Below are 18,377 nucleotides of genomic sequence, written 5' to 3'. Positions count from 1 at the left end.
TATTTGCCGGCGGCTTGCATGCATTTGCCATATTCATGAACGGCGGCTGTAAGTCAATACAAGATGTCTAATTTGACCTTTGACTAATATTTCTAATAATAATAATAATAATAATAGAATATTTAAAGTTTTACAAATATTAAGATAATGTAAAATAAGAGTTAAATCAAGAAAACAATTAAAATGAATAGGACCACCAAACATAGACGGTTGAATCTATCAAGTATGCTAATCTCAAATTTTTTGAATCTAGCAACTCTCAAGTGGAGAAGTATCGAAGAATTGATGTCTTCCCTCGTAAGAGGTTTAATAGCAACTTGAACATAACCAATATACAAAAATTTGTAAAAGCTTTTACTGGAAATTTTTGAATAAATTTTCTGTTAAATAAGCAACATTTTTCATGGAATTTTGAAATAGCAAATATTTGTTCAAAAGTTTTAATATTGAACTCAGTTTTTAAAACAATTTGAGTTCAGGTAGTTTTGTAAATAGATTTTGCATTAATCTTTAGAATACTCCATTTATTGAAATTCAATTTTTTCAACAAAAAAATCTTTCTCATTGATAGTATCGGGAGGTTTACTAGATCTAGAACTAATAGACGAATTAGATTTAAACATCTTATTCATCTTGAAATCAACCAAAATCTAAAGGTAGTACTCACTAATCATGTCTTTTACACTTGCTCATATTGTATTTTGTAACACATACCCTACCCAACCGTCTACCCACTCTTGCCTTAAATGCTTTCTCTAGCAAAACAAGCCTTATAGACACAGTTCTTGGGATTCACTTTATTACTGGGGTGGCGTCAGTAGAGACAAGAATAGAACACAATTAACAAAGTACCAAGGAAGGATTGGAAGATAACTTAATAAATTGAAATTGACAGATATAAATCATCTACCAACAGCTAGAACAGTGGCTCTGATACCAAAAGGGGAGGAAGCAAGACATAAAGTAAGATAAGTAGTAAACCTTCATTATTATTGAAGAAAAGGTTGAAATAGAGGCCAAATAACTAAAGTGATAGTGTAAGTAAATAAAATCTAGAAGTAATAATAATGAAAACAGGACTAGATAACTGATATTAATAAAAGCAAGACCAGATAACTAGAATCAAATGGGAATAATGATAAATTGGAAGATGAATGGAAGATGAAAGTAAGTAGAAGTTATAATCGTTTATTCAAAATAACTTACAAACTATTATCAAGAAGGTTGGATAAATAGGTTTCTTATCAACTCAATGGTGTAAGAATATTTTAGAGAAACAGGTGGTATGAAGGAGAGATGGGAGAAGAAGGTGATCCATCTTCTGAAACTAGGTTCTCCTTTTATAGATCAATGAGGCGCCTTTACAATTATTTCGATAGTAGTAAAACATTAAAGCAAACAACAGAAAAACAAAAGCATTAGAATCTTTTTAGTGCTCTTGCAGTAACAAATATTGATGCACTCACCGGCATTTGCCAAAGGGTAAGTAGCATCAGAAAAATCAGCATCTTTCCAGAGGTGGTAGTCTTTTGGTGATGCTTCCTTTAGTTATTGATGAATCAGTTATCAGATAATCTCGGGGTATGTTCTAAATCATGTCCAACCATGTTGATGTATGGATCAGTAACTGAAGTTTTGGAGGATGCTTCAGACTCAGTATCAGAATTATCATCATCCAGTAAGGACTTTTTTAACAAATAAATCAAATCCTTTTTCTTCAATCCTTGGAGCAAGATTTTATTCTTGGATCCAAATTTGTTAGAAGTAGTTGGTTTAGCAAATGGTTTAGTAGAAGTAGTGGCCTAAGTAATTAGGTATTCAGGCAAGGTTAATTGTTTAACAGTAGGGAATTCCTCAATTCTTTTGAGATTTAGAGTAGTTTGGAGAAAATCTCTGACAACATTATCAATGACATCTTGTATGTGGGGATATTTGTCCCACCACTTGATGAACCAATAACGGATCAATATATCTCCATTCCATTCATAACTCCATTTTAAGATCCAAGGAACCTTGTATTTCTTGCAAAAATGGAGGAACTACGAGAATTTTTTATTATGTCGATCCATTTTGAAAACAGTAGCGAAATACTTAATGGCTTTTGTAGTTTATCACAAAAGACATCAAGAATAAGGGCAAATTGGTGACATCATCACAAGAACCAAAGAGAGAAACTAGTCTTGAATTTCTTGTCAAAATTAAGAAACCAATAGTGTATCATCTCTAGGATTTGGAATAACATGAATTTGAACCAAGTATTAATGTAATCATAGTAACAGTAAATGATATCAGAATGAGGGAGTTTTTTTAAGTATAGGGATGAGTTCCCCATTTTTTTCAGTAACAATATTCAAGATGTACGCACTATAATAGATCAATTTGATTTTATCAATCTTATCATAAATAAGTTTAATAATAAGAGATTCTATTTGGAACAAAATAGTATATTAGTATTGAAGGTTTTTAGCAGGATTCTCAAGAATCCAGTGAAAACCAGGAGGGAGATAACTAGAAGCAGTTTTGAATGGATCTCTATACATAGACCTATTTGGTTCAACATAAAAGATATTTTGGGCATAAAGTTTTTTAGTATATTCATTTTTGAAGCAGGGTAATATTGAGTGGAGGTAATGGGCTTAGGCATAAGGATCGTAAGGCATACTAAAAGCAGATGAAAACGAAGCAAGTTTAAAAGTAGAAATTGTAGCAAGAGTAGTAAACCTATTAACAATATCTAATGGAGTAGCAGACTCATTTTTCATAAGCTTAATATCAGGAATTGGGGGAGAAGTGACAATCTTCTTCCCTTTGTCTTTTTTCTTGCTTATGGTTACTACAATAATTTACGAGTAAAAAAAATCAAGAATAGAATTTTGAGATCCTTTAATATATTCAATAATAAAATCAAATACACTTAAAATAGCCTGCATCTGGCAAAAACATGTTTAGAAGTAATGTTGTCAACATTTTTTTCTAAAACATATTTACCACTTTTACAATAAATACGTAATAAGAATTTTTGATTTAGTAAATCGCTTTGAAACTTAGAAATACATAGTACTATAGATAACATTTCTTTATTAATAATATTATAATTAATTTGTGCAGTATTCTAAACTCCAGAATAGAAGCGAACAATTTGTTCAAACAAATCTGGTAAAACAAATATGTTTCAAAATGTCACCATAACCAATTTTAGAGGCATTTGTTTTTACAATTTTGGAAGAAACAGTAGTAGAAATTTCAAGACATGATATAGTTTTAACATGTATCTTGATTTGCTTAATAAGAGTAGAATGAATTTCAGTTAAAAAAGAAGGGTTGGAATGTAGTCGCTCGAAGAGTGGGCAACATTGTTTCCTCATGTCCTTCTAAAATTCAAAAACATAGTTGAGAGAATTAAGGAATCTCTGCAACTAGATTTTATCAAGAATGACATCAATGAACTTATCAGCAAATTCGATAGCACAATTGATAGGTTGAATTTTGCCTTCAAAAATATCATAATCAAGCCCATTATGTCTAATGGTTTAGATTTTTTTATTTTTTGTAGAAACAATAAGACTATTACTTCTAATGATGTCAAGAAACAAATGTAAATGTTTCTAGTGTTCATCAATAGACTTAGAGTAAATGAGAATATCATCAATATAAACAATGGTGAAATGAGTGAATGAATTGAAAATATCATCCATAATGTTTGGAAACTCACTAGGGACATTCTTGAGTCCAAAAGGCATAAAATTCCACTCATAATGACTAATGGGGTAGTAAAAACATTCTTATACCTATATGACTCACTAATTTGGATTTGCCAAAATCCTGACTTCATGTCAAACTTGGATAAGACTACTGAATCACTAAGCCTACGAGTCAAGTCATTCTTATTGGGGATAGACTTAATCCACTCTAAGATCTTGTTCAATGGTTTGTACTTGATAACTAGGTGAGGTGTCCCTCTCTTAGTTTCAACATTTTTCTGGACATAAAAAGCAGCATAAGACCAATAAGACTTAGACTTACTATGCCTAATAATCTTCTTGGCAAACAGTTCTTGAATATCTATTTTACAAAATTCTAAAGTTTTACTATTAATCTGAATAGGTTGAGCTTTAATGAAAATATTTTTCTCAGAAAAATCTTTAATAAAAGGAAAAATAACAACATGCTTCTTCCTATGCCAAAATGCATTTGGAAGATCAGAATAAACATCATCAACTAGTATTTTATTGCAATCACTTATACATTAATAATTTAGTAGATAATTGTTTAGCAATTGATTTCCTATTGTAGGATATTCAAATGTTTTGTTTTAGCAGAAACCAAAGATTTCAAACAATCATTAATATCAATATCAAAATTTAAGGCAAATTTAAACTTTACTCTCTGACCGAAATGGTCAATAGTATTACCATCCTTTTCCGAAATAAATGGATATAAAGATGAATAAAAGGAATGCCTAATATGATCTTTTTAGTCATATTTTTAACAAGTACAGAAGGAATTTTGAAACAAACACTATCTTGGCAGACATGAGCATTATTAAGCTCATATTTGATCTTCTTTTGGGATCCATTAGCAGAAAAATTTCTTTCAGTAGACTTTTCATAATATTTACTAGAAATTATTCCTTCTTGGATATAGTTCACATCTTATCCGAAATCAATTATAATAATTACATTGAATTCAAATTCATGACAAACAATTATAGTAACTTTAAAAAAAAAAATTTGGAAAGAATAGTATGATGGATCAAACAAATTTTATTGTTCTTAGAAGGAGGAATTACTTCCTTTTGACTTGAATCAGAATCTTCATTTTATTGCTCATCGTTATCAGAAGGAGGATTTGATATTGTTTATCTCAATTTTGAGATCAACAATCTTTTTTTTAATAGAAGAGATTTCTTTTTTTAATGGAAACTGAGATAAAGTTATAGAAAGAGAGGGATTATGCTAAGAAAGAAAAATGGGAAAATGAAGTTGAAAGGAAAGATTGATTGATATATAATATATATATATATATATGGGCCTGCTATAGCAACCGCTGTGTCTTCCCATTTTTTATTTCCGCTAGACGTGGAATGTCATGTTGCTTTGCTTTTTTTTTTTTTTAATGCCTTGTTTACTTCTTCCCGCCTAGATGAAAAAAATACCCCCAAACCCCTCCCCGACAAATCTCGTTCGGCACAAGAGACCCATTTTCGACGTTCTTTGTTGCGGCTCTCCTTTGTCCGACCTCCATCCGAGAGGTAGATTTCTTTCCTTCTATCCTCCGTTATTTTTGAATTTTGCATGGTCTGTTTAGATGTGTAGAAAGTGGAGAAAACAAAAAAAACTTTGAACTAAAGCAATCATGAATAGATCCAACAGAGTGCATTCCTTTCTCATTATTTGCAACACTACAGACTTCGCCTATAGTTGCAAACAAGGCTAGCTCACAGGGGCTCTGCCCGATTTACACTTCAGACTTCCCCTATAGCGGCTGAAACTTTGTAGAAACTGAGGTTTCAATTTGAATAGAGGGCCCTATTTACAATTTTGCCATTTTCCCCTCTTCATGCTCCATACATATGACCAAAAATTTTGATATCGGCAGAAAGAAAATTTACACTGTACATAAATATTAATAGAAATTAAAATCTTGATTCATCCTGAAAATTACAATAGATTCCTCCCAACAAAAAGAAAAAGACCAAAAAAAGAAAAGAAAAAAGCAGGGAAATGGTGGGTCTGACTCTAGCAGCGTGAAGGTGGGTTTTATGAACTGTGTTTTTGAGATGCAAGGAGAGGGAGGGAAAATAAGCTAGAGATCAATTTTCGGGAAGAAGGGCGATGCAATCATGACACTTTTTGTCCTATCAAGTCGGCCATTGGATGCCATATCAAGCGGGAAATGCAAGCGGGAAGCTCAAGCGGTGGGACTAGCATTTTCCATATATATATATGAGCAGTGCTACCCATAAATCTCATACCCTACGCACTCATTTAAAAACATGTCATTTTACCTTTTTAGTATATTTTACTTATAAACATGTTTGAAAAGGTAAAATGACATATTCTTAAGTGGGTGTGCAGGGGCGTGGGGCTTATGTTTAGAATTTTTCTATATATATATATGCATAGTAATGCAGCAATGCATGTACCGTTTATTTTATCCTAGTGCCACGTCATATTTTATATTTATATTTTTAATTAAATAATTAATTTTTTTAATAAATCACTTGGAACTACAAATCAACAAAAAAAGTAAAAGGTATAATTGAAATCGCATAATAATATCTCCCTCTCTCTCTCTCTCTCTCTCTCACAAACACACACACATATATAATATGCAGATAGAGTATAGGATGGCCATGAAAGAACGAAACATGCACAAGGAAATGTCACGTATGTAGCGCCAAACGGAGCGGGGAGTAGCTTGCACGCACGACCTAAAGTTATCTGAGACGTTCGGCGAGTGGCTATCTCGCGCCACCGGGAGGCTCTCTGCTGTCGCCACGCACTGCGCCACTGGGTTCTGTGAGTCCGGAACCTCCAAAATCACCTGGTTACTGTTACTCTGTCGAAGACAAAGATGTGCACGACAGATCTCTTAGACTTAAGTCTTTAGAAATCTGTCGTCTGGACTAGACCATGTCAGCCCCAAAAGTGTGCTGGGAAGCTATTAACGTTTGTAACTGACTTGTTTTAAGTTAAATTTGTATGTCATCTATTATGAATGAAATGTGATCCCTTATTATATATATATAAAAAAAAAAAAAAAAGTCGCGTAAGTAGTTTGAAACAAATTTCTCACTCCGATAATAACCCACCAGCTAGCAGCAGGATAAACACCGCGTATTAAAAAAATATATTTATAAAAAGAGTTTTGCTATTTATTATCTTACACACTACATTTGTTTTTGTTTTTATTTTATTTTATTTTTGTTAAATTAATTAAATTATTTTACTCATTATTTGTACACCATATATTTAATAAAAAAATTATATATAGTATATAGTATATAGATAATGAGTAAATGTTTTTTTTTCTTATAAAAATAGTAGTCTCTCCTAGCTAGCTGCAGGTTTGACTTTACTTTCAAATCTAAGGTTACAACTATATTATATATATATATATATATATATATATATATAATCTCATAAAATTATAGCCCTAGAAAGTAGAAATTATATAATTATTCTGTGGCTATAATTTCTTGAGATTAATTTCTCATTTATATTTGAGCGGTGCGCCGGCTGAGTAGCACCCTCCATTGGACCCTTAGGCCATTTTGATTTGTTTTTTAATTTATTTAAATATTTTTAAAAAATAAAAAAATACTCCAATACATCAAAAATTACTTTCTTAATCATTAAATAAAAAAAATTAAATATACAAACAATCAAAATGAATTAACAAAGTGAGAGAGCAAAACAACATTTTCCTATATATTTATATATATATATAGTAGTGCATGCAGCATGATCAGCATGCGCTATTTGACGTCCACTTGCATGCAGTTGCCATTTGCTAGATGTCTAATTTGACTTTTTTTTTTTTTTTGATAAAGGATCTCATTCCATTAATAAAATGGACATACAACTTTGACTTATAAAGTCAGTTACAAACGTTAATAGCACCTCAGCACACTTTCGTGGCTGACATGGTCTAGCCCAGACGACAAAACTCTAAAGACCGAGGTCTAAGAGATTTGTCGTACACATCTCTGTCCCCGACAGAGTAAACAAACCCCATACCCCGACTACGCAAGGTAGGGTACACCAATCCCATACACCGCCAAAGCGGAGGTGGGGACATACCACCAGTTCGGACCACAGTCCGCGGGGACTAAATTTTAATTTTTTTTTTTAATATAAAACAGAACACAAGAAAATACATTGAAACACAACTAAAACCAACAGCAGAAGAAAAGTATTGTGTGGCTATTAGCATAGTAAGATTCAAATAGAAGCCGCTGGTCCAATTCGGATCACTACTTGTCAATTGCAGCTAAGAATGAATAACGAATTAATTGGAAGTCCCTGGTCAATGCATGGCAACCTTGAATGATAGAAGCCCCTGTCAATGGCAACCAATGAATAAAGAATGATAATTATTTATTTATAGATAACGATTTTTAAAAGAGAAATTATATTTAGAGTCGTAAAATAATCTATTTAATAAAAGTGAGTAAATATAAGATCCACATAAAAAAAAAATAATTTTTTAATATTAGATCTCATTCTTTTTAAAAAAGATTACGTAAAGCTTGCACACTCTACAACTATATCTAACATTACTCATCATGTACAATATGATTTGACTTTCCCGTAACATTCGCCTTTTACAAAATGGCCATTACCCTCTTGGGCAAAAGGTAAATAATATTCTTAGAAGCATAATATACGTAGAATCCATTACAAGAAACAGAGCCTTTCTTGGCGCCACAAATCGCCGCAAATAACTCCTAAATTTGTTGCAAATGCTCTTTCCTAGCAATTTCTGCTGCGCTGCATTTTTGTCGCAATTGTCTAGTCACTTAAAAGTTAAACCTACAAAGCCCAAAATTCATCGAGAATATTCATTATTTGTAGCGATTTTTTTCGCTGCTAATATTGTAAAAATACGCCGCAAATAACATTAAGATTTCACCGTTAAATCGCTGAGAAAAGTATTTACAGCATTTAATATAGTCGCGAATACACAAAAGATCACCGCAAATATCTTCTTGTTATTTGCAGCGTGCGTGTTGTAAAATCATCGCAAGTAAGATTTTTTCCAGCGGTAAAAATTGTGCGACTAATGAATACGGCGATTATAGTGCGCCGCGAATAATTAAATTCCATTGTTCAATATATTGCAGTGAAATATATTCGCTGCAATTGAATTAATGTAGCAATTTGTGTTCGCCGCATAAAACAAGTTTCAACATATTTGGTTTTTCGCGTCTAACTATATTCGCTGCAAAAAAAAGTTTTGACAACAAATCTTATTCACGGCATTCTAGAAATCGCCGCAAGTGGCCAATTATTCCTGAAACCAATCCAGTAAGCAAAATGCACCATTTTTTTGGGTACCTAATTTCTTGCTCCAACTCACTTACAATATTACCAAATAGTACTCATAGTATGATAAATCAAATATTACGATAAATCCATTACTTGTAACCATAATGGCATATATATAAATTCAATCATATATCCATCTAGTACATCAGTATATCAGCCCCTTTAAGGTTACTACACACTGGCATATGGTGCATTAATAGAAGGCAATTAAGTACTACAAATGGGAGAACTAATGTCTCGTACAAGCATAAAGCAGAGTCGGCTCTTCCATTAGGCAAGTTAGGCAATTGCAGTGCATTGACATTGGCTTCATTAAAAGTCTAGTCAAATGTAAAATATGATAAATTTCATCAAAAGAGAGCTACATTGGATTAGCCAAAGAGATAATTGTGAAATTTTGAGCTACAGTAAATGGATATGTTTTTTCAAATTTTAAGGACTATTGTTCACTCATCAAATCTATTTTTTATTTAATCTCCAATGGTCTTTTTTATTCACGTTTAATCTCCAACCGTTTTGTAATAATAATGTAATAATCAAATTAATTTATTAATTAGTATATGATTAGTGTAATTATAAAATATGAAAAAAAATATTATTATTAAAAAAATAATATAACATTATTATTTTGATGAATTCAATAGCTAATCCAATGTGGAGTTATGGATAAGGAAGTTTTAGATATATGGAAAATATGTACTTTTCATCAAAATTTGAAAATGAATTTGACGAGTCCAATGCTAGTGCTCTAAGGCCCTTAATGGAAATGGAAGAGGGCCCAAATATATATAAAGTAGAATTTTTAAAAAATATATATACCCAATAAAAAACTTTAATTAACTTAATGAGAATGAGAATATAAATAAGATCAAATAGATATTATATCATTATTAGTTTTTAAAAGTATCACATATAATAATTATCTTACCTATTTTCCTTCTAAGAATACACTTCTCTTTTGTCATTATTAGTTTAATATATAATTAATGTGAAAATTATAAATAGAAAAATTTAATTTTTCAGTGTTCATAAAAGGTTTTTGTATAACCATTTGAAAAGGCAAGGGCCCATTTTTTGTTTTCAAATATGTAAGTTGCTTATAGAACTTTATTGACAATAATGATTATAATTGTGTCTAAGAGTCTAAAGTACTTGTAAAACTATATTTGATAAAATTCTCTCTAAATAAAAAATTTCCTAATAAAGATTAAAGTCAATTGAAAATGTGGTATAAAATCTTAGTCAATAATTTTACTTTACAAAATGATAGGAATGAATTTTAAATAAAAATAAAATTATTTAATTTTACTTAAAGAAAAAAAAAGGTATCACTCAGAATTTTAGCCTTAGGCCTTGGAACGTATTGACCCTGGCATAAAGTAGAAACATCTGCAATACAAATGGGAGCAGTTAAAATTGCCATGAAACATTGGTGGGTGGAGTTCATCCACAACTTCGCACATCGTTGATTTCAAATAACTATTTGAGCGGCAAAGATCTAGCTGTCACGAACATGGTTACCAAGTATACATTGCCTTCTACTTTCGCTGGGCAAAAGAAAAATCCAAGTTGGCAATATCCAAAGTGACAATTTTTTATAACATAAGTTGCACATGACACTACAAGAAATTTGACTTTTAGGGACGAAATTTGTTAAGGACGAAATAAATTTTTGGAGATGAATCTCCAAAAATGCCTGAGCTACTAAATTCATTCGAACGAAAAATATCCATTCGAACAAGATATTTTGTGACGAACAAAATCGTCTCAAAAAAGGAAAACCATTCGAACAGAACAAAATAGATTCGAACATGAAATTAATGTCCATTCGAACAGTATATAATCTGTTCGAATAATAATATTGGCGGGAAATTAATTTATTTTTCCCGGTGTAAGTTAATAACCGTTTGAACTTAAATTTCTTTGTTCGAACGGATAGAGATTCAATTAATTTTTTTATTAGTATGGATTTATGCATATATTTTTCTATTAAAGTAATAAATATTTTTTTCCATTAATTTGTTATCATTTTCAAAATATAAAAATGAGTATATATTATATATTATGATTTGCGGTGAGTTAAAATATTTATAAATTCAAAAATTATTTTTATCTAATTAACTTCAAAACTTTATAATGATTTATTTTTAAATTTATATAAATATAACTTTAAAGATAGTATCATTTTTTATATTATCACAAATGGCAAGTAAAGTGGAAAAAATAAACAAAGTAGTAAACACGAGAAATAAAAACCATACATTAATTACATCTCAAATATATAATGTTCAATAAAACATTAAAAAGTAAAATAATAACTAAAATGATCATAATTATTGATTCCTTAGTATATCAACATCTTCTTTCAACATTTTAATAAATCCTTCCAGATCCCTAAGCTTCTCTATGATGGGCTCAACGAACTCCAGAAACAGAACTCGTACCTGATCCAAAGTAGTCCCAGGAGGCTGTCTCTCAACAGCGGCAGCACTACTAGAAGCTGGAACTGTGGGAGGATCACTAGGTTGTTCTGGTGCAGTCTTCCGCAAGTGCCCATTGCTCTTGTTGAATGTGATCTTGTTAAGGGGCCCCATCTGTGGCGACCTCCGCTTAGTGGCCAAAACTGTAACCCCTGATCGGAGTAGGAGGTTAGATATCAGCAGTACAAATGGTAGACTACCTCCACTGGAAAAGCGTGACTCCGATCGAATGCGGAGGAATAAATACAACGCCAGATCAATGAGATCCTCCCGTGCTATCCGCAGCAAAAATCTGGCTCGATCGATCCCGAACTCAGTCTTGTATTTTTTGGGATCGATGTTATAGCCAACAATCAAATTAAGCATTCTAAAAAATCCTATACAATCAGCCTATTGGATCACCTTGATCCCATCATATGGAGGAGCCGATGGGTCTCGCACTAGCTGACGCACCTGATCGTCTGTGAGACCATCATCAGGTAGATCTTCATTCGTACTACCATCCGAAGTAGCATCCAAATCTACATTCGGGGCTAGCGTGGAGGATGCGGCAGATGTGTCAGAATCAGATGGTGCAGCCACTGGTCCCCGTGTAGCCGCTGCAAGATATGCGTCGACTATATGGGGAATGTGAAGGAACTCAACAATAATGTGGGGATAAATTAATACTCACTCCTCGAATTGATATGGTCTAGAACAGAGCATCAGCGCTAAGTTCTCCTATGGCACGGTAGAACTCACCTACCATCTCTGGATAGGCAGTCCCCTGCTGCCCACAGATCGGTATCCATCCCCGCTCGGTGAAGATGATCTGTATGCTCCATCCTCCCATGAAAGATCGGAGAAGTCAGACAAAATGACTGGATGCTCGACAAGTGTAGGCCTCGTCTCCGGAGCATGAGCTGCTGATCCACTACTTTCGCTAGGCTGACCTCTCGCATGTTTTCTTCTGCTGGATGCCATTGATATACTGTTTAACCATAATGAAAGTAAGAATATAATTAACCATACTATTTAAATTATATTATTGAAGAATTATAGTATATTGAACTGAATTGAAATAATTTGTTTGAACAGAATATAGTCTGTTCAAACTAGAAAACTCTATTCGAATGAATGGTTCTGTTCATTCGAATAGAGTTTCTTTGTTCATTCGAACGAATTTATTTTGTTCGAATAGAAATAATGCTGTTTGGCAACTAAGAGTTCGAACGGACTAGAGTTTGTTCGAACGGAAGAAGCCAAACAACCATGGCTGAGTCAACTTAGCCCCGAATTGAAAAACTTCCTATCTAGATGCTATCATTTGTTTTGATCGGTAGAAATGATTAAGGAGTGAAGCCCAATAATTTCTACCGATTATTTTGATGTTATTTCTACGGAATACACCAAAATGGGTGGATTTCGGATTCGAAATCCATACCCCCAAACACATCTCATTCGTGCAAAAAACTAAACAATAGAGGTGGAAAGTTGACCTATACCTCTTAGAAGTTCAAATGTGGGGTTCCTACGGCAGTTGAGTGGCGGTTTTCGCGTCGGAGTTAAGGGGCGAACTCGGAGGTTCTCGGTGGATGCTAGTTCGAATGAGAGAGTTTTGTTTCATTCTATTCGAACTAGGTCTATAATGACCGTGGCATCTCGTTCGAACTGGATAAAGATCCGTTCGAACGGTTATTATATTAATATTTTTATAATTATATTACTAATAATAATATATAATAATAATAATAATAATATTACAAAGTACAAAAATATAAAAATGAAACTAATAATAGTATTATAATACTTTTAATTAATATATTTAGTATATTATTTTTAAATATAATGTTTCTATTATACTAAGTACATACTAAAAGCATTAACATTGGATTCATCATTTTCATCTTCAAAATTTGATGAAAAGTACATATTTTTCATAAACTCAAAACCTCCCTATCCATAGCCCCATATTGAATAAGCCATTGGATTGATCAAAATAATAATATAATATGCTTTTTTTAATAATAATTTTTAAAATTTTTTTTTTTATATTTTACAATTATACTAACTATATGTTAATTAATAATTTAATTTGATACTTAAATTATTGTTTCCCACCTTAAATATATTGTGGCTCAAAATTGGGAAACAATAATTTAAGTAAATAAATATAGATATAGTAGATATTAGATATATAGCAATTGAAGATGAATTGGAATGCACAATTCGTCAAAGTTTCAGGTTTTAATGATTGGTGAATCCAATGCAGTGATTTTAAACATGAATTCATCAAATTTTGAAGACTGAACTCATTTGATAACTCCAATGACAATGCTCTAAGTACTTAGTATAATTACAATGGCTGAATTATATAGGTACTATATATAAGTTATGATAACTATACTCCTATAGTTTATATAATATTATAACACTAACTATAGTTACTAGTTATATAACTGCAGTGTAAGTATTATATATAGTTACTATATAGTTATAGTAGTTATTAACTATAGTTTTTTTTCTTTTTTTTTGAAAAAAGTTATTAACTATAGTAGTTATACATTATATAGCTACTACAGTGTAAGTATTATATACAGTTACTATATAGCTATAGCTATTATAAGTTATGATAACTGTACAATTTAATATAATTAATATAAATATAGATATAGTGGATATTAGCTATATAGCTACTACAATGTAAGAAATATATAGTTACTATATAGTTATAGCTATTATAAGTTATGATAACTATACAACTTAATATAATTAATATATATAGTAGTTATTAGTTATATAGCTACTACAGTGTAAGTATTATAAGTTTTGATAACTATACAAGTTATCATAAGTATTACAGTTAAAATAGTTACTATAGCTACTTTAGTGCAAGTATTATAAGTTATGATAACTATATAAGTTATCGTAACTATAGTAACTAGTTACTAGTTACTATTATAAGTTACTATAACTATATTTTATATCACAAGATAGTAAGTTATATAATATATAGTGCAAAATTAGAAAACCAAAAGTGTATATATATATATATTAATAAATACTATATATTAATAGTTAGTATATAGTATAAGTATTATATTAACTATTAAACTTGTAGTACATTATATATTATCAATTATAATATAATATAGTTGGTAAAATATACAGTTATTATATAGTATATAATATTAAAATATTTTGTGATTGGTTTGAACCCAATAACCGAACGGTGTTATCTCGTGGAATGTGTTTGAAGGGAAACTTCGCTCCAAATACTCTGAATGTTAGTTTATTCGAACCGTCAAAATTCATCATTCGAACGCTCTAGTCGAATAGTGTTAAGAAAATACCCTTTGAGTTGATCTACATTTGAAGAATATGCCAATGAATATTCTGATTTGTTAGTTCGAATGACAAAATGACACGTTTAATAGGAGGCAGAGCACAACTTTGTATTTTGTGTGTGAGAGTGTTGTAGAGAGAGAGACTCACAGACATAGTGAGAGAATGGATTCTTGAGAGAAAGAGGAGAGGTTCGAACAAAGGTATATTTTTTTTTCTATGTTTTTCTTTATTTCGAGTTTCATTAATGTTAGTATATTGCACATGATTTAGGTTTTCTCATAATATGTTTTCTGCTTATGTAGGTATTGTGGATTGATACTTTTGCTTGGATTGCTTAAATTCAAGGTAATATTTATAATTTTTAGATTTTTGATAATTTATAGTTTTTAATTAATTATGTTAAGATGCATGCTGTATATTTGTGTTTGTACAATCCCATTTAAAATGGGCATTCTGGCAATATACATCTTATGATATTGTAATTGTGAAAATTATGTTTTGTGGCAAATGTTTTCGCTCTTTCGTGTCTGGAATTTGGGTTTGTCCCGTTCAACCGCTATAACGTTAGTTCGAACGGGATCTTGTGAGAGTAGAATATTGTTCGAACAGAATCCTAATATAACAAATATTATAAAATTATAAGATATAAAAATATGGATTAATATAATATAATTACAACATCTTATGCACTAAAATTAAATTAGAAACTTAAAATATAGATATAACATAGCAATTGTTAATAGTTAAATTAATGTATAAAACTTATAACAAATTTAATTAAAAAATAATATAGTATAATTACAACATATTATGCACTAAAATTAAATTAGAAACTTAAAATATAGATATAACATAGCAATTGTTAATAGTTAAATAGGGCTAAAGGTCTCATTAAAGTTAACTCCATCGACTTGGTCAAATCCTTTTGCTACTAATCTAACTTTGTACCGATCAAGGCTTTCGTTAGATTTTTTAAACTTAAGCACCCACTTATTTCTCACAACTTGTTTTATGACAAGGCTGCGGACATAAGGTCTATGTTTGTTTAGTTAGTAGAGTATTGTACTTAGCCGGCATGGCATCAATCCAATGCTGGTCACTCACTGCTTGTGTATAGGTTTGAGGTTTAAGAGGTAAGGTTAAAGTGGAGATAGTGGAGAGGGATTGGAGTGGATATTTGGTAGAGTAGTAGAGATGATAGTTTGAAAATTGTATAGGTTTCAAGGAGTTGGTTTTAGAATGAATAATGATTTGGATAGAGGGGAAAGCTTTGGTAGGAGGTGGATCTGCATATGAAAGGGATGGTAACTCATTAGGAGAATGGTAAAGTAGTAATACTGGTATAGAAGTGATCTCAACAATGGGTTGTGGAGGGCATGATGGGGTAGAAAATGTCATTTGGTGAGGGAAGAGAGGAAAGATTGGTAGGAGAAACCGGCATATGTGAGGTAAGAGAATCAAAAGTAGAAAATAAAGGACAAGAAATAGAGTGTAGAGAGGTAAATAGTAAACCTAATTGTATAGGAGTGGCAGAGGCATGGAAATGGTCCTACAAAGGCGGAGAAGTAGTAGTTGTACCTTGCATAGTTTGAGCAGGGAAACTCAACTCATCAATACGATATGTTGGGAGATATAAACCTTTTTTTATTGTAGGTCAAGACAATGATAACCCTTTTGATTTGTACTATATTTGAGAAAAACACATTTTTTACTCCTGAAAGCTAATTTGTGTGGGTTGTAAGATCTAAGAAGAGGGTAACATGCACAACCAAAAGTTTTAAGGAGATTGTGGTCGGATTGTTTTTTTTTTTTTTCCCAAAAGAGTATTGAAGTAGGGAGACTAATTGCTTAGTATAGATGTAGGGAGCTTATTGATAATATAAGTGGCTTTGAGAAGGCATCAACCTAGTAACAAGTGGGAAGTTGAGATTGGGCTAGGAGAGATAAACCTATCTTGGTGATGTGTCTGTGCTTTCTCACATATATGCCATTCTGGTCAAATATATAAGGGCAAGTGAGCTTGTGCAATATTCCATGGGAAGGGAAAAAGCCTTGAAATGCAATGGAAAGATATTCTCCACCGTTATCAGTGAGGAGTTGTTTAATTTTGTTGGAGAACAAGTTTTCCACTTGGTGTTTGAACTTGATAAAGTAAGGAAAAACATCATATTTTAGCTTTAAAGGGAATAGTCATGTAAGCCTTGAAAAATCAATAAAGTTTACAATCCCCGACTCAAGAAATTGGGGAGATCCATACATTCAAGCGTATCAACTCAAGATGATATGTAGATTTGTTATTGGACTCAGGAAAGGGAAAGCTTGTGATTCTTAGGTACTTGACAAGACTCACAAACATGATTAACCTTTAAAGAACCAGAAACTGGTAACACAAAATTTCTAACTAATCTAGAGATAGTATATTGAGAGGTATGACTCAATCTGGAGTGCCAAATGTGACTAGAACCTTTAACACCCACCAAGGCAGTGAAAGAGGAAAAAGAGTAGCTTTGGGAGTTGATTTATTGGGTTTTGATTGCTTCATGTACATTGGATATAAGACCTCTTCACTCAGTCTTCAAAGGAGGATTTCTTTAGTATGTAGATCATTAACCAAAAAAAAGAAAAAAGAGAAGTTGTGAGAATAATATAGCAATTATTGTCCCAACATCCCAACTCATGATCAGACAAATAAAAATGAGCCATTTTATTATGGACTTCTAAATCAACTACTCTCGTGGTGACCCTTTTCTGACCTTATCTTAATACCTAAGCAACCAAGGAAATTTAGGATTTAAGCATTTTGGCTCTTTTTTTTTTTTTTTTTTTTTTATCTATAATGAAATTTTTGTTTGAATTCTCCACTCTTTCTTTTGTCATTATCTATAGGCCTGCTGAGCGAGCCCCCGCATCAGGCCTACCCTACCCACCCGTCCAACCCCCAGCTAGGGTAGGCGGGGGCCGGGCTCGGCCTTAGCCCACCTAAGTTTTTTAACTTGTTCGCTCGACCCAATATATATATTAAAAAACCCAACCCAACCCAACCCAACCCAACCCAACCCAACCGCCCAACCCTCCCGATGTCTTGACTCACTTTCTCAGCCTCACTCTCAACTCTCTTACTCATCGTCGCCACAACAGGCAGTCACATCTCCATTACTCTTTTTCTCTCCATCTCACCTTGTAGTTGTAATTTCTTGAACTTTTGAATCCAAGTATTTTGAAATTTCAAAATCAGTTTTTTTTTTTTTTTTTGTAATAGAGGATGAAGTTGTGTTTTGAATGCCATTGAGTTTATTTTTGGGTGTTTGAATTTTGGTATTTGAAGTTTGATGTTTGGAAAAGATTTAGGATTTCAATCAGAAACCCTAAATTAGTTTAGGGATTGAACCCCTAGATAATTTTAGGGCATTCTAGACCTTAAAGAATTTAGGGTTTCAATCCGAAACCTTAACCCAATATAGGATTTCGGATTAAACCCTAAATTAGGTTAGAGGTTCAATATAAAATCTCTAACCTA

This window comes from Juglans regia, chromosome 16 (assembly GCF_001411555.2).
Source record: "Juglans regia cultivar Chandler chromosome 16, Walnut 2.0, whole genome shotgun sequence".
Taxonomy (NCBI): domain Eukaryota; kingdom Viridiplantae; phylum Streptophyta; class Magnoliopsida; order Fagales; family Juglandaceae; genus Juglans; species Juglans regia.
Note: the sequence above shows the minus strand (reverse complement) of the source record.